At 45.0% G+C, this 11,870-nt stretch overlaps 1 long non-coding RNA gene across 1 annotated transcript; it reads left to right on the forward strand.

Moving 5' to 3' along the window:
• The first annotated feature begins 161 nt into the window (after positions 1–161).
• On the forward strand, positions 162–8,142 carry LOC135366442 (uncharacterized). Its single transcript, XR_010414164.1, has 3 exons — positions 162–330; positions 3,753–3,795; positions 7,920–8,142. It is a non-coding gene; the product is annotated as an uncharacterized LOC135366442 (long non-coding RNA).
• The last annotated feature ends 3,728 nt before the right edge of the window (positions 8,143–11,870 follow it).

Here is an 11,870-nt window from a genome sequence, read left to right on the forward strand (position 1 = left end):
CCAGAACAACATTATTGTAAGATGATGATGTTACGAAACCACCCAGATGCTACGAACATCGAAATATGGTCGAAAGACGAACACATTGACGTCTGAGGGGTACGTAATTGCACTGTCATCGTGATGTATCATTTTGTTGAATGTCTCCTGCGTGATCCAGACCAATATTAAAAGTCGCTAAACTCCGCTTGCTGAAATGTCAGCCAGCGTCGTATATAAACCCCGACAGACGTACGGGTGAAAAGACAGCCAAGCAGGAGATATCATGAGGATCACTCTCGTTTCATTCATGGTTTTCATTGTCGTGGCTTCTTGTGGCGACTTCGCATTGTGAGTAGCCGGTCCCTCAGTGTGATAACAGCATAACAGTAGTTACGAAGGAACGATATTGTGTTCCATGATTAGGGTGTCGTTCTACCTTCTAAGATAACCACACGTTATAAACGAAATATCGAATCCTGCAGCATGTGCACGACGCCGACACGGTAACGTTTGGCACCGCTTCACAGTGTATAGAATTGGTCAAATTTATCTTCCCAAAACTGCTTACATATTATGTAAACGACTTCTAAAGATCTGCATTGCTTATGCTGCTTAGGAAGCCCCAGCGATAGTAACATTGCGACGATGTCAGCAAAGTCACACGAATGGGTGCACGGCGCAGGCGAATTCCATCCGAGCTCGTCTGCTTCGCTTTCGCACCGCAATATACTAAGTTAAAAGCAGAGTTCGAGGTAACTCGTTACTAGTAACTAAGTTCCTTTTTTTTGGTAACTTGTAACTTAACTCGGTACTTTTGCGCCGTAGTAACTTCCAGAGGAACTCGTTCCTTTTTCAGGCAACTCAACTTTGCCAAAGTAAGTTAAGTTAAGTTCCAAGATACTTTTAACACGCTTTTCACTCACGTCCACATATTTTCTTGCTTTCTCTCTGGTTCCTTCATGACATTTTTTTGCCATCAAGCGGGACATTCAATCAACGACAGTATTTTATTCAAGAAGTAAGAACTGCTGCCATTGAAATGAAGCTGAACCATTGTGCGCCCACAGGGAGTAAGATGCGAAGCGTTCAAATAGACCTCTACCAGAGAAACGTCATCATGACATTGGTAGACAAACTGAAACAGAAACGAATCGGAAGAAGAGGTCTGGGTTCCACGAACGAGCACTTGTTCGCTGCCTATCGCTGCTGGAATACTTTTCTTTGGTCTAAAAATTGTTGTAAGAGGCTTATGATCCGTATACAAGGTAAACCGGCAACCCCATTGATACTGATGAAACTACTTCACTCCGTTCGATTTAGACGTATTTCTGCTCTGTTGACGACAACGTTTTCAATGCTTGCCCAATGGGTGAGTCCTTTGCGTTGGTGTTGTGAAGAATCACAGCTCGAAGACCAATTGAAGAAGCATCAGCTGCGAGATAAATATGTTTATCTGTGTTATAGTGCACTAATCATTCTACTGATGTCAACTTCACCTTGAGACTGTCAAAGGCATTCATGTAGTCTTGTGACCAGGCCCAAGGTGGTGTTTTGTGCAGCAAGTTGTTTAGTGGAGTGCACCTATCAGCTAACCCAGGAATGAACTTGCCGTAATGCTGTATAATTCCGAAAAATGCTCTTAACTCGGAGACGTTCATCGGTGCAGGCATGTTCAAAAGTGCTTATTCTGCGACGGGTGCAGACCATATGCAGAAACGACATGTCCAAGATATTCTACATCATCTTGCATGAACGCACATTTCGCTTCGTTGAGGGCAAAACCGTAATCAGCCAACCTCTGGAAAACTAGGTCCGAATTCCGGACATGGTATTCGGTCCTTCGCACTATAATATCATCGAGGTAACGAGGAACATGATCAAGGCCTGCAGTGACTCGTTCCATAGTCCGTTGTAATATTGCTAGGGCGGATGGTATTCCAAGTGGCATTCGGTTGAATTGGTACATCCCCTTGTGCGTATTCACCACCACAATCCTCTTGGCATCAACATCTAAGACCATTTGTAGGTATGCTTTGGATAAATCAAGCTTAGAGAATCGCTGACCACCGTTTAGCTTTGCGAACAATTCCTCTGGCCGTGACAAAGGATACTGATCAATCTCTAGCTGTGGATTAACAGAAACGCTGAAGTCTCCACGTACACAAACCGCTCCATTAGGTTTAGGGACTACTTCGATTAGAGTTGTCCATTAGGACGTTTCACTTGGTATCGAAACCTCATTTGCTGAGGGCTGTTCAGGGTCCAGGATAAGAAAACGAAACACTTGGTCTGCCGTATACAGTGGTTAGTGTGTTGAGCTGCCATGTGAGAGAACTGCAGTTCGAGTCCTACTCTGGTTAAAGAATAGGTGCCACTACCAATTGACAGGGGTAGTGGCACCTACTAATGGCTGCGCGAACACAAAACGGTGGCACCGTCTACTAAAGTTAGCATTGAACGCGCACCTTCGCAGACATGACTATTCGCTGGAAGCCTGACAAAACACTATGCCTCAGTGGCCTAGAGCGTCGGACTGCGGAGCGGCGGTTTCCGGGATCGAATTCCCGAGGTGACAAAAGTTTCATGCGTGACGTCAGACGGATAGTGGCGCCATCTATTGAACACAGTGCGAAGAGCAGGTGTGGCAGCCACAGTTGTGGCCATGGATGTGATGTCAGAGGATGCTCCCAGATAGTAGGGGACCGTAACTGTGACGTCAGAGATTGCTCCTTGATTGTGGGGGTGTTATCGGTGACGTCAGAGATCCCTTCCAGGTAGTGTTTTCGTAACTACTACGTAAGTGCTCAAACGTCGCCATGCCGGTACTGGACAGCTGTTTCGGCCGTATTGGGCAATCGTCAGTAGTACGCAGGTAGGCAACGTTTCAGCGGGTGGCGTCAGAAGGTTACGTAGCACGTGATTTCCCCCGTCAGGGTGTGTGAGTCACCACTGAAAGCCCAATGCGAAGCCAGTGGAGTATGTAAGGAAAAAAAGCCAGTACTGGACAGCTGTGTTTCGGCCTTATTTGGCCGCCTTACTGGCTTATCGTCAGCAGCACGCAGGCATGGCGACGTTTGAGCACTTACCAACACACGCTATACGTGCAGCCAAAGACCTCCGGCTTTTTTTTCCTTACATACTCCATTGGCTTTGCATTGGGCTTTCACTGGTGACTCACACACCTTGACGGGAGGAATCACGTGCTGCATAACGTTTTGACGCCATCCGCTCAAACGTTGCCTGCCTGCGTACTACTGATGATCGCCCAATAGGGCCGAAACAGCTGTCCAGTACTGGCACGGTAACATTTGAGCACTTACCAACACAGGCTATACGTGCAGCCAAAGAGCTCCGGCTTTTTTTCCTTACGTACACCACAGACTTTGCATTGGGTTTTCGGTGGCGACTCACACACCCTGACGGGAGGAATCACTTTCTACGTAACCTTCTGACGCTATTCGCTCAAACTTAGCCTTACAAAAGTTTCCAGAAGGTAACTGCGGAAAGTGCCACAATCCTCAACCGAGTACGTCGCCTGTTACAATTTTTTATTACTTTAGGTGAAACACCCTGTATATTAAAGAAGGCTTCACTGTTGAATTTCTCTCAGTTTTATTGCAACGATAAAAAAACACTCGAAACACTCATTCTTCGCTGCTTGGAACAATCATTGTCCGCTTTCTCAGTACTTTCACAAAGCGTAGAAAATGCGCTCCAAGCATGTCACTCATATTCTTTGTACTGTTTTCTTTCCTTCCCAAAACGAGCAGTGGGTGCAACACCTGTAACCGCGATGGATGCGACAGATATGATGTAAGTTATGTTTCGCTTGCTTTTCCCCTCTAGTAGCCACGTTAGTCAATTGCTGATCTGTTGTATCGCCACGTAAACCCACGAATCATTATCAACCAATTGAGATCCCAGCGATTAGAATGGCCGTTTTTTGCATGTTGAATATGTTAGGATGGGCGCCGTCGACGACGTTGATTTTCGTTCGACAAAGTGTAGCTTTTCCCAACTGCACTTATTGTGCGAAGAGGACGATACGCGAGACAAGGAAGAAACACGACACACAGCAATATTCACAAACACAGTGAAGTTTAATTAAGGTCACACCACTATATGTTCGAAAACCTCCGAAGCGATGGAAATAAATAAGAGGGTTTGCTTACGCAATTACCTCGTGTGGTTATATCAATTACATCATTGAGGAGTCTACGCCAACTAGCCCGTTTCTTGCACATAATAAATTCACTAGACATATATGGCTTCTGTGATTGTTAAATTGGTGTTCACGGAGGCGGTCATTCAGACACCGTCCCGTTGGTCTATATTAGACATAACACACTCATAGGGGATGCAATAAACAACGGGCTGGTTACAGGAGAGAATCGGTTTGCGGTCATTTGCAGCACAGCCATGAAAAACAGAAGAAAACGGCGACAGCTTGCTTAAGTTAAAAACATTCGATGAAATAAGGTAAAAAACCGGCTGTTTGGTTGCTCATATAAAATATAAAAAAACCCTGCTGGGAAAAAACTTGAAAAACAGGACGACAAAAGGTACTGGCCAGTGCATCGTGTCGCTTTCCCCTGCACTGAGGTTTCTACCGAATGAAAAATAATAATAATAAACAAACATTGGAGAAAACAATGTTCATGCCAAGATGTTTTGCCACAACTACGGGATACAGTGCGGTTAGAGGGAATGGCCACAATCTTGTTCTTCGTTGCTTCCGTAGGGGTTACGGCTTTAAGAGGCCTCGGTTGTTCCGTCGGTAACGCTCTGGCTTGCCGAGCTCAAGACCGAGGGTTCAATCCTGGCCAGGGGCGTTGTGCGGTAAACATTGCTTCCAGCACCGTGTGTTGGAGATTTCCTGTGGTCGAGAGTACCCTGCCGCACGTGCAGCATGTCGCCACGTTAGGCTACTCGACACACTGATCGGCTTACGTGTAAAACTACCCCAATTATTTAGGGTCATGGCAACATCATTTCCCGAGCAACAAAAACACTCTGGAAGCAATGAGAATCTTCTTACACTTGCTTGATCGTCATCCTCTTCCCAGTCATGCACCAGCTTGTCAGCGGCCTTCTGCTCCTTTCAACGCACTTATCGTGGCGGCGCTGGTGTACAATGATGCTAACGAATCTACACGGTCATGTTCATGTAACAAAAAGTTGGTTACGCGGCTACTGGATGAACGAGACATGTGTTCATTTTGTTGCGCAGTAGGCACCAAGCTTCATTTCAAGGAACTGCAAAGTGATATATAACCACAACGTTTCAAGGCACCACCATGTAGAACTTGTCCCCAGAAAACCAGATGCATCCAGCAAATATCCGTAAGATATCTCGCCCGGGACGTTTGGATATCCACTGGAGTTTGCCACAGATCCGTTTTACATCCATGCGATATCCCTGCGACTAGCATTTCTGCCATGTTTGTAGATCCACTGAAAGTCCCTGCGACGTCTGTCACGGATATTTGGATATATACGGGAGATTAGGAATATCGTACATATTTTGCTTTTAACAATTTTGTGCATCAGATATTTAGTGTTTGTAGAGTGCGTAGACACCACTGCAACTGTGTTCCAGCAAATAATATTTATCGTGTGTTTTAACCCATTTGATACTATTGGGAACAAAAACATTACCTTAGCCTAACAGGATTCATCACAGTACAGCAACACCGTGGGACATGCCAGCATAAGTGCCGAACCCTGCCCGCCTCACTTGGAGCAATTGGAAAAACCCGCAGTAACCTCTATTTGCTAGCTGGATGGAACATATACTGAAATACAAATCGTTACACACACGTTCGTTAGGGGTAGCGTGGCGTAAACCATTTGTAACGGTGACGAGGATGTATCTTCGCAATTCCTGTGTTTCTGCATCAACCCACAGTATACCCAACAACATTTCTGACATCCCTTCCTATCAACTACTGTGTTTTTAATTCAGGTTACCGTCTCTATAACAAATATTTCCTGGACCTCCCATAGACATCCCTAGGATCTGCAGGCTGCTTGTCATGGGACATTCAAACATCCAGAGCGCGATATCCTTCCAACATACCAGGGACATCTGTTGTTTACTGGAGTAAGCCCAAAACGCAATGAAATTGTGCGATATCCCATAGATATCCTATGGATGTCGAGATATTCAGGACGTTCGCGACCTTGTAGGGATGTCCCATGGATATTAATGGTTTGCTGGGTCTAAATGATCACACAGACAAGCCAACACCTCTCACTTCTTCATATGTACTTTTCACACGAATTAATTTTGAACACTTTTAGAAACTGAAAGGAACTGACCCTCAACATTCGCAAAGTATAAAGCTGGAGTCGACCTCGGATTGGCGGACAGACATAACGAGATATTGAAATAGAACATAACGGATTTGAGACAGCTTACTAATTACCATTACACTTCTTTTAAGAACATGAGCAACTCTGGACAAGTTTGGTTTAAGCTGTTAACGGTTGAAACGGGGGGGGGGGGGGTGCGTTCCGTGCCTATGCAGAAATATCTGGGCGAGCTGCGCCATCTGTGGGATTTCTCTCTCTCCGCGTCTCTGTGTCGTCTGCTCGCTGTATCACTTCTGCTTGCAAGCCTCGCATCTAAGTGATTTCCACGAGTATTTGGTTTCCTTTCTTGTGTTCCGGGATACACAGACCGTGCACCTTCGACAATGAGATGTGTATTGCACTCGCGGGAGACGCACGATTGCGCACGAACTCGCCTGATAGATTGACTACTTGCTTGCGCTCTCAATAGATGGCGCGCAAATCGCCCCACGGTTGGCACGTTTCTGGAGTCCGCATGCTTTGCTTAGCGCAGCATCTTTGAAACTCTATTCCTGAAAAAAAAAGCTCAATATATATATATATATATATATATATAGCAGGACTATTACGTATGTAAAAACACCAAGTTACAAGTGTTCAGAAAAGCTTCAGCTTCTACGGGATTGCCATTCACTTTACAGACTCTTTAACATGTGAACAATGCCTAGAGTGTTCACCACAAGGAATGCCAAGATTTACAAATTTAAGCTATAAATCTGGAACCTACACCGCACAAAGAATTATAGCGACATATTTTTTAACAAATTATCCCCACATTTTGCTAGCAGTTCAAGGACTGCTAACCGCTTAACGTCCCGTCGTATCAGCATGGAGACCGCTATGTTTTTTTTTCTAGGACTTTTGCGCTGTGACTTACGGAGCTGTGGTTCAGTGAAGCGTCATGTGGCGTTCTATGGTTGCTCAATTTTTGTAATTTGTTCGGAACGGACACAATAGGACATTAAAAAGCTTGCTTTATTGTGAGTACTGTGACGAAACTCTGAGTATGTATGTTTTTTTCTTTTTCGTGAGTATCCATTTTTTTTCTACCTGCATCGAGGCCTCCGGCTCACGATAAAGCTTCATGATTATGGGATTTATCATATCTAAGAATAGCCATAGATCACTGTTTCTCACCGCCTCACACCCAAGTGACATCCGCAAGGCTCACGATTACGTTGTCGTGAAACCGAAACCTGATGCCAGCATGTTGCTCGTTTTCGTTGTTTAGGCGAAAAACCAAACAAAAAAACAAACAAACGTCAAAGTGTACCAGGCTGTACATTCCAAGTGTAACGTATTGAAAGGGAAACGAGAAACACCCGGCGTACTACGTAATTAAACTCGAAATTTAATTTTTGCAATAAGAAGCTACAAGCCCCGGAGAAGAGCCATAATGTGCCTCTCACATTTTCCATGTCTTTTTCTGCGTAGACACAATTTCGGCAGAAACATTAAACAATACTACATTGCCGCCTGAACAGTACGAAAATTTTAGAGCAGCCTGTGTTCGCGCTGGCGTAGTTTCGTCAGGTTGTGCCCAGATGACGTTGTGTAAGACGTTCGACCCTTCCTTCTAACAGCATATGCAAGGTCATTCGTCGTGCATTCAAGAGTGGTGCCAGCTGATCCACCAGGACGGCAAAAGATGCTGCGTCAAGAAGTAGCAGTAATGTGGACACGGTCGTGGACAAGAGTTCTTCAACGAAAGAGCCAACAGTGTTTCACGGAAAGCTTTTTCTATACCACCTCACAGAATATAGCTGAATGTCGAAAACCAAGAAATAATAAACATAGACTGATATATCTAGTTGGATCAATGAATGTCTCAAAGACTGTAATTGGGTTATTACTTTGACCCATCCAGTTCTCTTGTTAGCATCTTTCCCGGGCCCTGAACCACACAATAACTATAGTATATGACGTAAAACTAAGAAATTTGCATTACCATAATGATATTTTTCGTCATACAAATTCAGTTGGAAAAATGCAGAATGCAGATTTAAATAAAGTTGCAGACTACTGTTAACACTGTATTTTGTTACAACAGTTTATTTTATCGTCATCATTTTCACATGAAAAGTGTGCAAAGCACGTGGAAAGCTTTCCGATTTGAGAGTATGGAGAGAGTAAGCTAATGCTCGTGGGTTTTCAAGTGAGTACCATTTCTGTCCAAAACAAGAGCTGACATGATCATAGTGTCTGCCTCTTCCAAGTTGTGAGGCTGATTATGACAGCTACAGTTTTTGAGAGACAAGCGAGTGCATGCAAGCGAGCATTGTGCGCGAAAACAGTGGTGTGGTTATGAACATTATACAGGGGGGTCGCCTCAGGGCGGTTTTACTTTTGGCATTGAATTACTCGACGGGGCTGCTACTAGGAAATCAACTTTTTGCTCAGTTAGGAAACTAATTAACCGAGGTATTTCCATAAGCTTTTTAATTAATGACTTTAGGGAGCACATTGCAATTCCAATAATAAAGTCTGGTCACTACATGATCAGCTCGAACCACTGATGAAGCACTCCGCTGGCCGTCCGCTGTAAACAGAAAGTGGTCGCAAAAAGAGCGACGGTGACGTCGATATCTCCGCCCTCTCTTGCCGTCACCGAAAACGTAATGATTCGCGGGCTTTGTTTTCTTTTGGTTTTCTTTTTGCTCGCAAACAACTCTGGGCACACACCACTACACATCAGCGCTTATCGTACCGGGAAAGCGCAAGAGCTGTGCCCGGCAGGATGAAATCACTGATACGTTAAGCAACTGCGAACGCGTGAAAGAACGAAAGAAAGGAAAAAGAAAAAGCAAACAAAGATCGTGAAACATACCGCGATAAGGGTTTGCCAGCATATCGCGTATGACGTTTTCTTGAGGGCGGAGATATCGACGTCACCCTCGCTCTTTTTGCGATTACTTTCTGTTTCCAGCGGGTGGCCGAAGTGAAATACTCAGGCACTTTAGTGCTTCATGAGTGGTACGAGCGGATCATGTGGTGATCAGGCTTTAATATTGCAACTGCAATGTGCTCCCTAAAGTCAAGAACTCAAAAGTTGATTAAAATATCTGTGTTAATTGGTCCCCCAACTGAGGAAAAAATTTGATTCCTACTAGCAGCCCCGCCGAGTAATCGAATGCCAAACGTAAAACCGCCCTAAGGAAACTCCCCTTTCTATGATAATTAGTTGCAGGTAAAAGGAAACACCCCGTATAAATAATTAGGGGTTTACGTCGCGAGACCACTGAGATCTGGTTATTAACAGTTTCAAATTAACGCTTCCCGTAGTTTTTCCTCACACCAAACCCAACCAAGTTTAAAATTAAAAAGAGTGCAATACACACATCTGGATATAAAAGTTAGCAAAAATGTATCTGGTATTTTTATAACTTTCAATGAAAGGAAATAGTTGCAATCTAAGTTGCAGGCTAAGTGGAAATGGCAAGAACACATAGGAAGATACCTTGAAGAATGTTGTCGTCTCCCAATGTGCAGTCCTAGTGAAAATATCTTGTTCTTTGCACCGTACATAGCTGAACGGGATTGTTCCTCGCTGTTGAATATGTCAACAAAGACGACCAAGGTCAAGGTCGCTCACCACGACCTCCAATCTTAGTTCAACCTCTGCACAATAAACAGGTCGCCTAAAGCGGGAACCGCATGACCCGAAAAGCGTCCGAATTCTTTCCGAACCAAATTCGGGACCGAACATTTTCAGGGGAAGAGAATTTCGGGCCGCATTCGGCCCGATCAGATTTCTCCTCCGAAATGGGAAGTGACGTCAACCGAAAAAGCAGAAGCATCCAATGGCTATTCAGCCCGAAGGAGAACCGCAGCAACGATGACGTAGCAACCGGGTCGACTGTTGCCCTGTGTGCGTCTTCTACCCCTATGAATACAGGGATTATCTCACTGAAACTGATGGTTGAGAGGCGATGTTCCGGCCCAAGGTCAGAAGTCTTGGGCCGAAATTCGTCGTGCATTTCGGTAGCATGTGGTGATGCGCAGAAAAAAAGTTGGGTCCCGATTTTGGTTCGGGTAGAGTCACAAAATAGGGACAAGAGTAGCCACACTGAGGCACGCCGGCGAGCGAGACCACCATCTTGGGTCCAGTGCGGCTGCGTCGTCTAGCAATGGGACGGCAACTGCCCCCTTCTCCGTCGGAGAACTGTGCGCAGGGGAGCCAGCTCCCAACAGAGGAAACTGGTTTTGGACGGAGGGGACTCAATATGGCGACGCGTTCGGGAAAGGAGAAACCACGTGACACGACCGGGGGGCAATCCCGGACACCGAACGGCGGCTGCGGCGCGGAAAAGGAATGCGGTTCAGCCTTAAATCCTTCCTCACTGTCCTATCCTGTCTTCTAAAACGATGCCGTGACCAGGATACATCGAACTGATATCGGACTCGAAACGAATACCGCAGTACAGGGAGCGGTGGAATTCCGTAACAGTACATCGATTTAGAGAAATCTCGACTCCTAAAAAAAAAGAAAAACAAAGGAAAAGTCGTGCATTCACAGCTGCTCCATACTGAACAACACTGAGCGGCGCATTACAAGAGAGGCACGCGCATACGACTGCTTTCAAGGAACGGATGGAACGTGCTAGGCCTGTTTCACACTACCATTCGTCCTGCATGTGCTTCAAAATGCACTGCATATGATTAGTCACTCTTGTGACATCAGCGCCATGGATGGCGCTGCAGCTAGAGAAACGCCCACCGTGGATGCGGCTGATTTCGCCGCGCACATTATGTGCCGATTCTTTTATCCCGCGCGTCCCGTTTCTCCTTTATTTCAACTTCCTGATCATTGTTTTTGCGAATGCAATTCCGAAACATGCTCAGTTAAGGTCACTTTTTTTTTTTTTTTGTCACCACAGGAATTTCTTTCTTCGCAGAAATGTTGGTGCAGGCGTTCATACATGCATCCTTCAAGAGGGCATACCAGCTCTCCGTTCAAGTGTATTTCCTGTATAGAGGATATTTTGTCCTTGTTTTCGGTATCCCTCACGTATATCTTAACGCGGGTGGTTTCATTGTAAAGAGGAAGACGCGTTTAACTGCATAACGCGGAAAGAATCCTGAAACACGTCGTATGTATTTTACGGCGACATCTTCGAATGTGAAAAACAAAAAAAATACAATTTTTTTTTCTCGTCCCTCTTTGGATAGATTTTGATTAAATTGCTATAGCCATTGCGAAACTATTCGTGTGTTATTTTTGTCGAAATATTTCACGAATCGATAGACACCACATTTATATGTCTACCGCTTTTTGTTTTTATATATAAAAAAAACATGAAGTATGAGTACACACACGCCGACTCAAAGCCCAGTACCACGTCATTCTATATCGTCATCTGCTGTCGCACAGGAAAAACCGCGTGGAACATTTTGAAGGTATCCATCCGCCGAGCAAGCGAGGAGGTTGGATGTGACTGGCTCCTGCATTCTCTCTTTCTCCCATTTACTTTCATGGCTCACTGACTTACGGCATGGACTTGGAGACAAGTACAAAAGGTTGCTTAGCCGCTCGT

The sequence above is a fragment of the Ornithodoros turicata genome, chromosome 8 (genome assembly GCF_037126465.1).
Source record: "Ornithodoros turicata isolate Travis chromosome 8, ASM3712646v1, whole genome shotgun sequence".
Classification (NCBI taxonomy): domain Eukaryota; kingdom Metazoa; phylum Arthropoda; class Arachnida; order Ixodida; family Argasidae; genus Ornithodoros; species Ornithodoros turicata.